The 17,438-nt window shown below is 43.8% G+C and overlaps 1 protein-coding gene and 1 pseudogene across 10 annotated transcripts in view; both read right to left on the bottom strand.

Moving 5' to 3' along the window:
- Positions 1-17,438, bottom strand: part of KDM4C (lysine demethylase 4C) — a 412,099-nt gene that overhangs the window by 327,408 nt on the left and 67,253 nt on the right. The gene's annotated exons all lie outside the window — the stretch shown is intronic.
- On the bottom strand, positions 5,273-6,740 carry LOC117098567 (annotated as a pseudogene).

Here is a 17,438-nt window from a genome sequence, read left to right as displayed (position 1 = left end):
ATTTTTAGTAGAGACAGGGTTTCACCATGTTAGCCAGGATGGTCTCAATCTCCTGATCTCATGATCCGCCCGCCTCGGCCTTCCAAAGTGCTGGGATTACAGGCGTGAGCCACCACACCCAGCCATTTCTTAATTTTTAAGTGTAAAAACACTTAAAAATTTTAAATAAAAAATACTCATTTTTAAGAATTTTAAAAAGACAAATTTGGCCAGGCATGGTGGCTCACGCCTGTAAACTCACATCATTTTGGGAGGCCAAGGCGGGAGGACTGCTTGAGCCCAAGAGTCTTTGTTGTTGTTGCTGTTGTTGTTGTTGTTGTTGTTGTTATTTTGAGACGGAGTCTCGCTCTGTCACCCAGGCTGGAGTGCAGTGGTGTGATCTCAGCTCACTGCAAGCTCCACCTCCCAGGTTCACACCATTCTCCTGCCTCAGCCTCCCAAGTAGCTGGGACTACAAGCGCCCACCACCACGCCCGGCTAATTTTTTGTATTTTTAGTAGAGACGGGGTGAGTCCAAGAGTTCAAAACCAGCCTGGGTAACATAGTGGGACCCTATCTCTACCAGAAAAAAAAAAAAAAATTGTCCAAAAAAAAAAAAAATAGCCGGGCGTAGTGGCACGTGCCTGTAGTCCCAGCTACTAGGGAAGTTAAGGTGGGGGAATGGTTTGAGCCCAGGTGGTCACGGCTGCAGGGAGCAATGATGGTGCTACTGCACTCTAGCCTGGGTAACAAAATGAGACCCTGTGTCAAAGGGAAAATAACAAATTTATGCCTTTCTTCATTTGACTTGTATCATCCCGTTTTGGGACTCTTATCCAAGCCTAGACTAGAAGACTGTGTCTTTAAAGAAAAGACCATCCACCAAACTCTACTACTGTGCTGGCAACTTAAAGCTAGGCTAATATAAAATACTGCCAGAAATTCATACAGCTGGAACAAGCCCTTGAAGTTTCAAAGGTAACATGCATGGAGAAAAAAATAAAATTTGGTTAGTTCTTTAAAGATTTCAAAATTCAGTCCATTTCACACCACAATGTGTAGTCTTTTCTCCGTAAAAGAAAATAGCCTTCTAATACCTAAATTGAAAGCTGTGGTCTACACTTTAAAATAGACTGAGGATTTCCCTGGATCTTTACACAGTAAGATTAGGCCCATATGGAGTACATTTTGCTTATAGTTAATTACAATGTTTGACACGATAGCTTTTTTGCTGCTTTTTTCTATAAATGTTTTACATTCCCTAAATCTGTATTTTAAAATGAAACTATTTTCCCTTTTGCATTTTTATACATCAAATACTTACGATTTTACAGCAGTGCTTTGTGTTCTAGAATTCTCAACAATAACCATCGTATAGCAAGTTTTGAAAGAAACAAAATAATTCTGCAGTGAAAGTGTCACATAAAAAGATAAAGGCAGGCCGGGCGCGGTGGCTCAAGTCTGTAATCCCAGCACTTTGGGAGGCCGAGACGGGCGGATCACGAGGTCAGGAGATCGAGACCATCCTGGCTAACACGATGAAACCCCGTCTCTACTAAAAAATACAAAAAACTAGCCAGGCGCGGTGGCGGGCGCTTGTAGTCCCAGCTACTCGGGAGGCTGAGGCAGGAGAATGGCGTAAACCCGGGAGGCAGAGATTGCAGTGAGCTGAGATCCGGCCACTGCACTCCAGCCTGGGCCACAGAGCGAGACTCCATCTCAAAAAAAAAAAAAAAAAAAAAAAAAGATAAAGGCAAATATGAGTACAAAAAGGACATAGAAAAAAGAGGGAAAATGTCCAGTCAAATAAAAGACTGCAGAGAGCTTGAGACTCCCACCTTGAGTCTAGACTACTGATAGTGTGAAGTTAATGGAGTTTCCTGGTTCCAGGCAGAAATAACTGCAATCCTCTTAGGAAAAAAGAATCATACATTTAGATCCAGAATTATTCCACAAATTAAGATCAAGTCTAAGCATACAAACAAAGATCACTGTGCATACCAGGGAAAAAAGCCAACATCGCAGAGAGACAGCAGAAATAACAAACAAATTGTTCAGAACAGCCCCTCAGGTAGGACCATCAATACTGAATTGTCTTATTCTGTCATCAAGGAATAAGAAATGTTTAAAGAAATAAAAAATGGGGGCCGGGAGTGGTGGCTCAAGCCTGTAATCCCAGCACTTTGGGAGGCCGAGACGGGCGGATCACGAGGTCAGGAGATCGAGACCCTCCTGGCTAACACGGTGAAACCCCGTCTCTACTAAAAAATACAAAAAACTAGCCGGGCGAGGTGGTGGGCGCCTGTAGTCCCAGCTACTCAGGAGGCTGAGGCAGGAGAATGGCGTAAATCCGGGAGGCGGAGCTTGCAGTGAGCTGAGATCCGGCCACTGCACTCCAGCCCAGGTGACAGAGTGAGACTCCGTCTCAAAAAAAAAAAAAGAAAAATAAAAAATGTAATCACTAAGACAAGCAAAGAAAAATAAACTATTTGGAATGTCCAGTCCAACCTGAAGGGAGAGGTGAACTCGAAAAGAAATATATCATTATTAAACTAAAAACTCAGTGAAAGAGTTAAATAAGAGAAGCAGTTAACCAGTATTAACAAGCAAGAAAAGTAGTTAACCAGCAGATAATATTTAGGACATTAACATAGTACAGTACAGAAATATAATGAGATTGAAAGTCTGAAAGGTAAGTTAAGCAACACTGAGGATAGAATACCCAACATTCTAAGACAGAATCTAATCAGTCCAGGAACAATGAGAAACAAAAAAAAACTAAATAAATTAGTAAAAATCTATCAAAATTAAAACATTTGTTCATTAAAAGATACTGTAAATAAGACAAACAAAATAGTGAAAAGAATGGCCACAACTGGAGCAAATAATTCAACAAATATAACTGGCATAGTTTTGGTATCCAGAATAAATAAAGAATTCCAAATAAAGAAAAAGCCAAACAACCTAATAGAAAAATAGAGAACAGTTCATAAAGACAGGAATATGAATGGCCAATAAAGACATGAAAAGATTCTAAGTCATTTTTAATCAGAGAGGTGCAAATTCACATGACATATTTTACAGGCACAGGAATGACATCAAGTAGTAATACATTAAGTGTAAAGACTGGATCAGCATGAAGAAGCTTTTAAAGCTGTTGGAAATGTTCTGCGACTAGACTGGTGATGGCTGCATGAAAATCACTGAAGTATACACTTAAAATGGGTGAATTTTGTATTATATAAATTATAGCTCAATAAAGCTGTCTTAATAATGATTATAAGCTGGGCACAGTGGCACACGCCTCTAATCCTAATACTTTGGAAGGCTGAGGCAGGCGGTCACTCGAGCCCAGGAGTTTGAGATAAGCCTGGGCACCAAGGTGAAACACCGTCTTGACAAAAAATATAAAAATTAGTCGAGTATGATGGTGCAAGTGTGTGGTCCCTGCTACTCAGGGGGCTGAGGTGGGAGGATCACTTGAGCCCAGGAATCTGAGGTTACAGTGAGCCAAGATCACACCATTGTATTCCAGCCTGGTTGACAGGGCAAGACCCTGTCTCAAAAAAAACAAAAATGATACGCAGTGCTAAAGGAATATAAAGTGATACAAACTCTTAGAAAAGCAATTCAACAGTATCTGGTAAAGTTAAACACTCTATGAGCCAGCATTTCCATTCCTACGTAAATACTTTCAAGAAACGTTTACATGTGTAGACCAGGTACCATGTATGAGATGTGTTCATAGCAGCAATATTTATTTTTAAAAAAAAGAAAAAAAATGTTCACTGGCAGCAGAATAAAAAGAGTTGTATATTCACAAAGTAAAATATTATACAGCAAAGAAAATGAATGATCATTACAATAGCTTACAAAATAGTATGTATGAACTGGGAAATACTGTTGGGTGAAAAATATCAAAGTCCCAGAAAACTACATAAAGTGATACTATTTTTTGAGACGGAGTCTCGCTCTGTCGCCCAGGCTGGAGTGCAGTGGCCAGATCTCAGCTCACTGCAAGCTCCGCCTCCCGGATTTACGCCATTCTCCTGCCTCAGCCTCCCGAGTGGCTGGGGCTACAGGCGCCCGCCACCTCGCCCGGCTAGTTTTTTGTATTTTTTAGTAGAGACGGGGTTTCACCGTGTTAGCCAGGAGGGTCTCGATCTCCTGACCTCGTGATCCGCCCGTCTCGGCCTCCCAAAGTGCTGGGATTACAGGCTTGAGCCACGGCGCCCGGCCAGTGATACTATTTTTAATAAGGTCAAAAGTACGACAAACTAAACATATTGTGTTAAAATATGTGCATGCCTGAGAAAACTATTTTTTACAAAGTAAGAAATCAAACACAAAATTCAGGCCACCCCAGAGTGATGGGAGTGGCACAGCAGGAAAGGACTACAAGAGAGTGGTCCCTGAGCAGTGTTGTTCATGTTGCAGTTGTTGACTACTGGGTGAGTTTGGAATATTCAAAATCATTGTGCTTTAAAACTTAAATATGTTGCACATATATAATCAAATACCACATTTCAACAAGCTGATTTTTTTTTTTTTATGACAGAGTCTTGCTCTGTCCCCCAGACTGAAGTGCAGTGGCACGATCTTTGCGCACTGCAACCTCCGCCTCCCGGGTTCAAGTGATTCTTCCGCCTCAGCCTCCCGAGCAGCTGAGATTACAGGCACCTGCCATCATGCCCAGCTAATTCTGGGTTTTTTTGGTTTTTTTTTTGTAGAGACGGGGTTTCACTGTGTTGGCCAGGCTGGTCTTGAACTCCTGACCTCAGGTGATCTACCCGCCTCAGCCTCCCACAGTGCTGGGATTACAGGCATGAGCCACCGCACCCGGCGATTTTTGTTAAGATGTGCACTTTTAAAGTGTGCATTCATTCAACTGGTCTCAAGTCAGTGTACAGGTAAACCCTGGCTGCCTACATCCACTCCCAGAGAGACCAAAAGCCTTCATACATCTCAAGTTGGGGGACAAAAGGGGGGGGCCACGAAGGCTGATCATTCAAAATAAAACAAAATAAAAAAGTATTAAGGCAAAGATTTTAAAAATTTTGCATTACATAATTTACACAAAACCTCCCCTGTGTGGACTTAGGATAGGACTGGGCCATTCTCCTTAGAGAGAAGTGGGGTGGCTTTTAGGAGGGCAAACAACTTCCTGTAACAATGCATCTCACGATATTTGGAATGACTATTAAAAAAAAGAACAATGTACAAACAAGAAACAAAGTCCTCGGCCACACTGTAGAACTTTGGGGGATGCTCGCTCCAACCAACTGCTGTCACCCCCCGTTCCAGTTTTTAAATCCTGATTCAAACCACAAAAACACAAAAACAAAAACAAAAACAAAACAAAAACTAATAAAGCCATGCCAATCTCATCTTCTTTTCTGCACAAGTTAGGTTTTGTCAAGAAAGGGTGTAACGCAACTAAGTCACAGTCTGCCTAGAAGCATTTGGAGGATGGACGATGGAGCCAGACTCATCATACTCCTGCTTGCTGATCCACACCTGCTGGAAGGTGGACAGCGAGGCCAGGATGCAGCCACCTATCCACACAGAGTACTTGTGCTCAGGAGGAGCAATGATCTTGATCTTCATCGTGCTGGGCGCCAGGGAGGTGATCTCCCTCTGCATCCTGCTGGCAACACTAGGGTACATGGTGGTGCCGCCAGACAGCACTGTGTTCGCGTACGGTCTTTGTGGATATCCACGTCACATTTCATAATGGAGTTGAAGGTAGTTTCATGGATGCCACAGGATTCTATGCCCAGGAAGGAAAGCTGGAAGAGTGCTTCGGGGCAGCAGACCCGCTCGTTGCCAATGGTGATGACCTGGCCGTCAGGCAGCTCGCAGCTCTTCTCCAGGGAGTAGCTGGAAGCCACCATGACCATTTCCTGCTAGAAGTCCAGAGCAACACAGCACAGCTTCTCCTTGATGTCATGCATGAAATCCCACTCAGCCGTGGTGGTGAAGCTATAGCCGCGCTCGGTGAGGATCTTCATGAGGTAGTCAGTCAGGTCCCGGCCAGCCAGGTCCCGGCCAGCCAGGTCCAGACACAGGATGGCATCGGTGAGGGCATACCCCTCGTAGATGGGCACACTGTGGGTGACCCCATCACCGGAGTCCATCATGATACCAGTGGTACAGCCACAGGTATACAGGGACAGCACGGCCTGGATGGCCATGTACATGGCTGGGGTGTTGAAGGTCTCAAACATGATCTGGGTCATCTTCTTGCGGCTGGCCTTGGGGTTCAGGGGAGCCTCAGTCACAGCATGGGGTGCTCCTCAGGAGCCACACGCAGCTCCTTATAGAAGGTGTGGTGCCAGGTCTTCTCCATGCCATCCCAGTTGGTGACGATGCCATGCTTGATGTGGCACTTCAGGGTCAGGATGCCTCTCTTGCTCTGGGCCTTGTCATCCACATGGGAGTCCTTCTGACCCATGCCCATCATCACGCCCTGGTGCTTGGGGTGCCACACGATGGAGGGGAAGACAGCCTGGGGGGCATCGTCGCCTGCGAAGCCACCCTTGCACATGCCAGAGTCATTGTTGACGATGGGCACAGCAATATCATCGTCTGTGGTGAGCTGGCAGCGGGTGTGGACAAGCGGCAGAGAAGCGAGGGCAAGGGTCTGTGCTCATGGGGCAGACGTGGTCTTGGCCAACAAGATGATTTTTAAAATCATGACAAAGAGACTATCAGCCAGACGCGGTGGCTCATGCTGTAATCTCAGCACTTTGGGAGGCCAAGGCGGCAGATCGCTTGAGCTCAGGAGTTCGAGATCAGCCTGGGCAACCTGGCAAAACCCTGCCTCTACTAAAAATACAATTAGCTGGCCATGGTGGTGCATGCCTGTAGTCCCAGCTTTTTGGGAGAATGACGCACCACAACTGCTTGAATCCAGAAGATGGAGGTTGCAGTGAGCCGAGATTGCACCACTGCACTCCAGTCTAGGTGACAGAGCAAGACTCTGTCTTAAAAAAAAAAAAAAAAAGAACTACCTCTTGAGTCATATCCCATGAGGTCACTTCTGTTCTGGCACCGCACACGGCAGGATCTTACTGACAAGAAGATAGTGGTATATTTCTTAAAAACAGCAGCAAGGGTCGGGCACGGTGGCTCAAGCCTGTAATCCCAGCACTTTGGGAGGCCGAAACGGGCGGATCACGAGGTCAGGAGATCGAGACCATCCTGGCTAACACGGTGAAACCTCGTCTCTACTAAAAAAATGCAAAAAGCTAGCCGGGCAAGGTGGCGGGCGTCTGTAGTCCCAGCTACTCAGGAGGCTGAGGCAGGACAATGGCGTAAACCTGGGAGGCGGAGCTTGCAGTGAGCTGAGATCTGGCCACTGCACTCCAGCCCGGGTGACAGAGCGAGACTCCGTCTCAAGAAAAAAACAAAACAAACAAACAAACAAAAAAAAAACAGCAGCAGCATTTTCTTAAGCAGTGAATCCTAAACAAACATTCTTCATGGCTCTGACAGATATAAAAAAGTATAAATCACAGGGCTGCAGGCTGGACGAACTTAAAATGGCAATCGCAGAACAGAATTCTTCACAATTCTCTCGATCAGAATCAGCTGGTGAGTAACTATCTCATTAAGGCCTGGAGACTTCTGTCTTGCTTTGCTTTAGTACTGCCACCTGCTGCAGCTAACGCTGACTCAGTACATACCAGGGAGCAGGCCCTGTACGAGGTGTTTTATTTATGTCACCTCATTTTGTCCTGCCAGCTAAACACTACTATCAACTATTATCAACACTGTTTTATAAATGAGGGGACTGCAGCAAAGACAGATAACTTGCCAAGACCTCACAGCTCATAATCACAGGGCCGGGGTTCAAGCGTGAGAATGAAAATTCTCACCCATGCTGGCTCTATTGTTTCGAAGCCACGTGGCCAAACGATAAACCAGAAAGTCAACTCTCACTACACACTTTTTATATAATCAGAGAGGGAGAAACTTCCCTCTATCTCCCAATACCTAGGAAAGTCAGTAATTTGGTAACTAAATTTCCTTTTTTTTTTTGAGACGGAGTCTTGCTCTGTCGCCCGGGCTGGAGTGCAGTGGCCGGATCTCAGCTCACTGCAAGCTCCGCCTCCAGGGTTTACGCCATTCTCCTGCCTCAGCCTCCCGAGTAGCTGGGACTATAGGCGCCCGCCACCTCGCCCGGCTAGCTTTTTGTATTTTTTTAGTAGAGATGGGGTTTCACCGTGTTAGCCAGGGTGGTCTCAAACTCCTGACCTCGTGATCCGCCCATTTCGGCCTCCCAAAGTGCTGGGATTACAGGCTTGAGCCACCGCGCCCGGCCAATTTCCTATTTTTTTAAAACACTCCCTGTCAAGAAGATGTTGTAAAAAATACTGGTATAGAGGAAGTACAGGATATACTCACAGATATGCATTTTTTTAAAAAAAAAAGACTAAACAGAAATATTAATTTTATTTTACATATCTACGTGTGGCTCTTGTGGAAAATCCTAAAGGGGACCCAAACCATATGACGCCCCTCTTTAAAGGAGACCAATTATCTCAACATTTACTAAAACAGTCATATCGCATGCTCAGAACCTGTCATTTTTACATACGAAAAATTTAACACACAATAATCTATACTACTTTACGGCCAGGCACAGTGGCTCACGCCTGTAATCCCAGCACTTTGGGAGGCCGAGGCAAGCAGATCACCTAAGGTCAGGAGTTCAAGACCAGCCTGGCCAGCATGGTGAAACATCTCTACTAAAATGAAATATAAAAATTAGCCAGGCGTGGTGGTGGGCGCCTATAATCCCAGCTACTACAGAGGCTGAGGCAGGAGAATCCCTTGAACTCAGGAGGCAGAGGTTGCAATGAGCTGAGATCGCGCCATTGCACTATAGTTTAGGCGACAAGAGCAAAACTCTGCCTCCATAAAAAAGAAAAAAAAGAAAGAAAAAGAATAATCTGTACTACTTTATTCACATTTTCTAGACTACTAAGCCCCTTGACAAATTCAACTTTTCTTTTTTTTTTTTTTTTGAGACAGAGTCTTGTTCTGTCGCCCAGGCTGGAGTGCAGTGGCGCGATCTCGGCTCACTGCAAGCTCCGCCTCCCAGGTTCACGCCATTCTCCTGCCTCACCCTCTCAAGTAGCTGGGACTACAGGTGCCCGCTACCATGCCTGGCTAATTTTTTGTATTTTTTGAGGACAGATGGGGTTTCACCGTGTTAGCCAGGATGGTCTCAATCTCCTGACCTTGTGATCCGCCCGCCTCGGCCTCCCAGACGGCTGGGATTACAGGCATGAGCCACCGCGCCCAGCCAACAAATTCAAGTCTTTAAATTGTATGTAATACAGTGTAACACAGCATTTCAAAGTCATCGTGGCTTATAATAAACTTTTACGGCAGAGACTGCCTAAGTACTCAGGATCTAGTTTCACCTTCCTTAATAACGAACTTCATTTAATAGGAAGAGCAATATAGCTCAATGAAAACTGCATTTCCAGCTTCTCTTACAGCTAAGGATGGTCATAGTACAGGGTTCTGGCCAACGAAAGGTGAGCAGTCATCACTGAGTAGGGCTTCCAGAAGAGAGCTTGGAAGGGCTACCTCAGCAGGCACAAGCCCTTTGTGCCCTTCAATCTCACTCCCTCTTCCTTCCGTAAGACATTCAGACACAATTATTGGGCTCAGGCATCTACCAGGAGAACATGAAGATCTCATCATAGGACGGCACAGTGGCTCACGCCTATAATCCCAGCACTTTGGGAGGCCGAGGCGGCTGGATTACCTGAGGTCAGGAGTTCGAGCCCAGCCTGGCCAACATGGTGAAACCCCATCTCTACTAAAAATACAAAAATTAGCCAGGCGTGGTGGCACATGCCTGTAATCCCAGCTACCCGGGAGGCTGAGGCAAGAGAATTACTTGAGCCAGGGAGGCGGAGATTGCAATAAGCCAAGATCATGCCACTGCACTCCAGCCTGGCCGACAGAGTGAGGCTCCATCTTAAAAAAAAAAAAAAAATCTCATCATAAAGAAAGTAGAAGAATTGAGGAGTATGGGTCTATAATGACATCACAGACCAACACACTGGCCCCAGCCTAGGCTACTTACCTCAAATTTTTACACAAAAGAAAACTAAATGCCCACTTTGTTTCAACCACTGATTCTGAGGTCTTTATTACCGGCAGCAGAATAATGTCTAACTGATATATTTCCTCGTTAGTAAACAAATCCACAGATCCCCACTTCCCCCGCTGACTAGTGGATTAAAATAAGAAAAAACATAACAGAGTCTACAACACTAATGTGATCCAACAAAAGGGAAAGTGAATACCACTTAATTTTTGAATGGTAGCCAAGTATGGGCTATACTTGAGCCTTTTCTTAACCACTAATACCTGGAAAATTTCAGTTTAAATAAAGAATATACCTGTTCTTCCCAATTCCTCTATACCACTCTGTGATTTTTCCTTCGGTTTCTCCCAGTTGTTTGTTTTCTCTACCTTGCTTCATTTTCTCTACAGCTGCTATTTCTTAAAGCAATGTCAGATTTAACACACTCTCATAACACATGGCAGTGGGCTGGTGCTATTGAGTTCCCCTTTTATTCTTCATAAAGAAAAACAGCCTAAGGTATTTCTAGTGGCCTCATTTTCATTCTTCATTCTTCACAGAATAAAATTCTGGATCATACACATAGGCACATTAATCCTTCAATGGAAAAGGAAAACTAACAATAATTTTCCTGAATATGAAACCATACTTCATCGTTACAGGACATTTGGAAAGTAAACTTTAAAATATCAAACATATAAATCTGCAAAGAAGAGAAAACCATTTCATCACTTTAGTGACATCTTTCTCTTAAAAACTTGTTGTAATAGCATATATTTAGAGTCAGACTCCTGGCATTCATGACTCTAACTCTGCACCAGTGACCCCCAAAAGCCCACTGACAGCTGGTGACTTATTTTGAGGAAACCATACTAGGATGCTGGGGTGTGGGAAGCAGCTCCACGATCTCCCTCATCTCAGCCAGACCTGCTGCTCTCTACACTTGGGCAAGTGGATGAATTATGACGGAGATTGTGAGCAATACTGGAAATCCAGAGTGGGCATTCCAAAATCTTGGAGATATATCTATACACGGTTATCCTGGTTTCCTCACACACCATTGTATTACAAACATTTTCTTAACATTTACTTTATTGTACATATTACTTCATGGTTTTAACAATTTGTATCTGTACTTCTCCTTTGTGACATGTAAGTTGTTTTACTTTTTTTGCTGTAGTAAGAAAAACACAAAAAAAAATATTTGGTACAGAAACATTGCCCCATATTTTTGATCATCTGCAAAACAGATTCTAGGAGAAGTTATAGATGAATGGTTCCTTTCTGACAAGAATTACTTGAATCTTTCTACTCTATTTATAAATTCCCCCTAGGAAAAAATCATAGGCTTTTATATCTTACAAAATTATAATAAAGATAAAATCTAAATTATCTTCACATTCCTTTTTATGAAATGGAAAACGGCAGGCCCAAAGCAGGAACTGGGCTTCCAACAGATGCACCTTATCAAAGCCCTTCTGTAAATCTGCAGGCAAGGCTGGGTTGCAGGGGAAATGCCCTTCTGAACGGCAGAGGCCTCAACAGACACCAATCCAAGACAAGAAGAGCTCCAGAGTATACACGTGTTCAAGCTCTAACCATCCTTCCTGGTGACTATCTGAAAGAGTAGAGAGAGAACAGGAAAGGGGGGTCTCCCAGCTCTGCCACTAAGTAGGAGTCATATAGCACAAACCCTAACATTCAGTCTGAGCTTCCTCATCTACCAATGTGTTGACTATTATACCAGATGATCTCCAAAATTCTTTGCAGCTGAAATTGTCAATGACTTTATGTTCACCAGCCAAATTCAGCACTAAAACTCTCACTTTTCACCTGAGTTTCATGTTCTTTCTCCTTCAGTAATTCTCACTGCTGTGTCCCTAATACTTTCCCACAGAAATCTGCCCCTCAAGGCATGCCAGGCATCCCAAATTCACAAAATAGGCTCAGCTTCCTCATCCCTCACCTCGCTCACCATGCCTAAGGTCCATAATGCCCTAATGCCCTGTATTCTCACTACAATCTTGTGGACTATGCCAGTGCCCAGTAATCTTCACCTCTTTACACTCCTACTGTGCATAGTAATTGTGCCATCCACCAGGCTTCCGCCCATATAGTGTGTGTTGTTTATTCCTCAGGGAAACCATTCATGACTCTCAAGCTAACCAGTAAGCTCCTTGCACTGGCCAACACCCACCATTGCTGACACGTCTCACAACCCCATTGATCACTCAGAGTGGTCCTCCACACATATTTGTTGATTTATCAATTTACTAGTTTATTAAACATTTAAGTATATTTCAACTGCGAAGTTTAACAGTCGAGAGGTAGAGAAGAGTGAAAAGAGAAATGACCAATTCTACTCACATCCTATCCAACTCGATTTTTCTTTTTTTTCAGACCGAGTTTCCATCTTGTTGCCCAGGCTGGAGTGCAATGGCGCGATCTCGGCTCACCACAACCTCTGCCTCCCAGGTTCAAACAATTCTCCTGCCTCAGCCTCCTGAGTAGCTGGGATTACAGGCACGTGCCACCACGCCCAGCTAATTTTATATTTTTAGTAGAGACGAGGTTTCTCCACATTGGCCAGGCTGCTCTCGAACTCCTGACCTCAGGTGATCCGCCCACCTCAGCTTCCCAAAGTACCGGGATCACAGGCACGAGCCACCATACCTGGCCACAACCCAACCCAAATTTTTAAACTATGTCTGACAGAATATCAGACAGTCTCTATGTGAACATTCCAAGGTCAGTATTTCCTTACCTCAAGTGGCAGCCCAATCTGCTCTGGGGCAGATGCATTCCTTAGAGACTTATTCCAGAGATGGCCGGGCGCAGTGGCTCACACCTGTAATCCCAGCACTTTGGGAGGCCGAGGCGAGTAGATCACAAGGTCAGGAGATCGAGACCATCCCGGCTAACACAGTGAAAACCCGTCTCTACTAAAAATACAAAAAATTAGCCAGGTTTGGTAGCGGGCGCCTGTAGTCCCAGCTACTCGGGAGGCTGAGGCAAGGGAACAGCGTGAACCCGGGAGGCGGAGCTTGCAGTGAGCCGAGGTCGTGCCACTGCACTCCAGCCTGGGGGACAGAGCGAGACTCCATTTCAAAAAAACAACAACAAAAAAGAAACTTATTCCAGAGACAGACTGAATTTTCCCACAGCGATCCCACCTAACCTTCTTACTTGCACCATTCTCAGGGGCAACAACCACATGGGCTTTAACTGCTCTTCCAACAACTCCTGCACCATCCCAGCTGTGCAGCTCTGGCAACGCTCCTCTGAAAACACAGTTTCCAGAACTAACGGAAACATTCTGGATGCAATGTGACCAGTAAAGCTGTCCTTCCATCACCTCCCGTCTGGATGACAACTTCTGGGGTCATGCGAGCTGACTTGCTTCACTAAAGAGCAGCCATAAAATGCTAGCAGATAAATGAGTTGTGATTACCTAGAAGCCTTATTTCACAGAACTAAAACCTGAAAGTCACAATCCTACAAGCCAATAGCTCTCTCTCTGAGTCAAAACCTGTCTAGGATGACATGTTTGCCTTGGATATGAAATTTAGGCAGTTAGTGTTCTGGCTTTGAACGATTTGTTATTTGAAAATAAATGATATCCTGACATGATAAAAATACAAAACGGAAAGGAATTCTCCTGGTGACTCAAACCAAACTGTTTTACCTCATTTGGAAACCCACCGTCTCAAATAAATTTGCTGTCCAAGAGCACCATCTAGTGGATAAAGGTATTTAAGCTACTCCATTGAGGGAAGAGGGAAAAAAGTCTATAGGTTAAATGCCACTATACCTAACGCCTTGGTGTGAAAAGATTTCCATGACTCACCAACAGGTTTCTTATAAAGGAGCTCTTGATTTGAGAAAATTCTAATACAAAAGAAATCTGGAACTGACAAAAATTCACTGTTATTGAATTTAGTTCATCTTCTTAAAGAAATACTGCTTATCATAAAGTAAACATTTCTGAGCCGGAAGGAACGAGAGACAGTAGTTAATTCAATTTCTTCCCCTTGTAGATGAAGACCATAAGGAAAAGAGAGCTTTCCCGAAACTCACAGCTAGGAATGGCAAACATTGATTATATACGAAAACAGGTCAAATATTCTGTGCTGTTTAATAACGCCTTCTATCTCAAGCTGCTGCTGAAGAAAGGCAGAAAATGGGGCAATGGGTGTCTGTGCAAGGTGCCTCTCTCTCAGGTTAGCAGTGATCGGGCCACCTACTGTGGACTGTGCCCTGCCCCACACTGACCAACACAAGACCAGGAGCTGTCATACTCTCCCTCCTCCACCCACCCACACCCTTCATGTTAGATTTATCTGCTTCCCTCTACCTGTGAAAACCATCCTGCCAATAAAAACAATAAAAATAAGATAAATTTTCTTTTTTTTTTTCTTTTGAGATGGAGTTTCACTCTGTCGCCCAGGCTGGAGTGCAGTGGTGCGATCTCAGCTCATTGCAACCTCCGCCTCCCAGGTTCAAGCGATTCTCCTGCCTCAGTCTCCCCAGTAGCTGGGACTACAGGTCCCTGCCACCATGCCTGGCTAATTGTTTGTATTTTTAACAGAGACAGGGTTTCACCATGTTGGCCAGGCTGCTCTCGAACTCCTGACCTCAGGTGATCCACCCACCTCAGCCTCCCAAAGAGCTGGGATCACAGGCATAAGCCACCGTGCCCAGCCAAGTAAGACACATTTTCAATCATCTTGTTGAAGAACATCTATCATCGTAGGAAAGCATTCACAATGGGTCAAATGGAAGGGGGATAAAACTATGTTCATTGTACCACAAAAATTGTTTTTACATGCAATTATCCAGCATGCGTAGGAAAAAAACAGTGGAAGGAAATATACAAAACAGTTTTGACAGCTGCTTTCTCTGAATGCCAGGATTGAGTGATTTTCATTTTCTCTCCTATGTAATATCTTCCCATATTTTTCATATGTAATATTTATATTAACAAAAAGGTAACTTTTACCTTAAAGGGGTGTAATTTATACTTATAGATTACAAAGAAAACTAAAAACAGAAAACGGAAAGAGGACACCAACCACCCATCCACCTAGTACAAGCATAGCAAAAAAAAAAAAAAAAAATTTCCCCAGCTCAAGGAGAAATATATCATATAAGACATTTTTTTTTTTTTATTTTAAGATTCTCCACAAAAAATCTTAAGATTACAGGCACAATGGCTCATGCCTGTAATCCCATAACTTTCAGAGGTGAAGGCAGGAAGATCACTTGAAGCCAGGAGTTTGAGATCGGCCTGGGCAATATAGTGAAATCCCATCTCTACAAAAAATACAAAAAACTAGCTGGGCATGGAGGTGCACACGTATAGTCCCAGCTACTCAGCAGGCTGAGACGGAAGGATCACCTGAGCCCAGGAGGTGGAGGTTGCAGTGAGCTGTGACTGTGACACTGCACTGCAGCCTGCGCAATGGAGTGAGACCTTGTCTTAAAAGCAAGAGAGAAATTAAAAAAAAAAGATTTGCCACATTTTTCAAACTGTTTTAAATTTTATCTCACTTTTCCATTAATAAATACCTGAAGATAACAGAAGCAATAAGCTAGCAAATTAATATTAAAGAAAATCTTGGCGGTACAATTTCTTTTTTTTTTTTTTTTTTTTTTTGAGGCGGAGTCTCGCTCTGTCGCCCGGACTGGAGTGCAGTGGCCAGATCTCAGCTCACTGCAAGCTCCGCCTCCCGGGTTTACGCCATTCTCCTGCCTCAGCCTCCCGAGTAGCTGGGACTACAGGCGCCCGCCACCTCGCCCGGCTAGTTTTTGTATTTTTAGTAGAGACGGGATTTCACCGTGTTAGCCAGGATGGTCTCGATCTCCTGACCTCGTGATCCGCCCGTCTCGGCCTCCCAAAGTGCTGGGATTACAGGCTTGAGCCACCGCGCCCGGCCGGCGGTACAATTTCTTTAAAATATGTTCTATATTTTGAGATGCAGAGACATGAGTTCATACGCTGTCCACTTGCAAAATTTTGCCTGGTTTATAAGACAAAACACAGGACATGATGTGCCCCAAAGAACTCCATGGCTTCCAGTTTGAGAACCACTGTCTCTGAAGGTGATTCATTCTTTGAGACATATCAGGAATGCAGTTATCCGAAGGCCAATAAATAAAGATAGAACATAGTTACCTTGCCCTAAGATCTCTGCCTCATCTATGTGCAATAGATAACTTCAGAGAAGTCATCTTTTGCTAAGTATCTTACAGAAGCAGTTGTCAAGGTGTTTTCTGAGGACCACCAGGAGACACACAGACCCTGTCAGAGGGTCTGTGACATCAAAACTATTTTCAAAATTATACCAGAACATTAGTATTTGCCTTTTTCACTCTCATGAGTATAGAGTTTTCCAGAAGCTATAGGACATATGACCTTATAACAGATTAAATGTAAAAGTTGATATAAAAATCCAGCAATCTTTTTTTTTTTTTTTTTTTTTTTGAGATGGAGTCTCACTCTGGTTGCCCAGGCTAGAGTGCAATGGCATGATCTCAGCTCACTGCAACCTCCGCCTCTCAGGTTTGAGCAATTCTCCTGCTCTCGGGTAGCTGGAACTACAGGTGTACACCATCATGCCTGGCTAACTTTTTTGTACTTTTAGTAGAAACAGGGTTTCACCATGTTGGCCAGGCTGGTCTCGAACCCTTGACCTCAGGTGATCCACCCGCCTTGGCCTCCCAAAGTGCTGGGATTATGGGCTTGAGCCACTATACTCAGCCACAATCTTCTATTAAGCTAGACACAAGAGATTCGAAAAATGTAAAATAATGTGACTCTTCTTACTAATTTTTTAATTGGGAAAACAGAGTCACCTTTTCTTTTTCTGTCTGCTCCCCTCCATCCTATAGTCACCTTGTATAAAATAATGTATGTTGATATGTAATGGATTGTTTTAATGAATTAACTATTTTTTTAAATATTCTCTTAATTTCCTTTTTTTTTTTTTTTTTTTTGAGACGGAGTCTTGCATGAGCCACCATGCCTGGCCTGAATTTCTAATACAATAAAAAAGAATAGATATAACTTCCTTAAATGAAAGTTATTTGAGGTTCACAATAATTATTACAATTGTAACAGGGCCTTAAGACTAAAAAGTTTGAGAACTACTGTCTTGGAGTAATAGAGTTCAGAAAAATGCCCACTGGGGAAGGTCACCTCAACCCTCCTCATCCTTCTCATCCAAAGCCCTCCCCAAGTCTCTTGCTGTAACCAGACCATCTTGTTGTAGTCTGTTGTTAGATCACACTGTTTTTCAAAGCTATTTTTTCAATGCCATGCACTCATCAGACACTATACTAGAGACTG

The sequence above is a fragment of the Trachypithecus francoisi genome, unplaced genomic scaffold (genome assembly GCF_009764315.1).
Source record: "Trachypithecus francoisi isolate TF-2019V2 unplaced genomic scaffold, Tfra_2.0 Lachesis_group16, whole genome shotgun sequence".
Lineage (NCBI taxonomy): Eukaryota > Metazoa > Chordata > Mammalia > Primates > Cercopithecidae > Trachypithecus > Trachypithecus francoisi.
The sequence above is the reverse complement of the archived record's forward strand: the minus strand, read 5'-3'. Positions and strand labels throughout refer to the sequence as shown.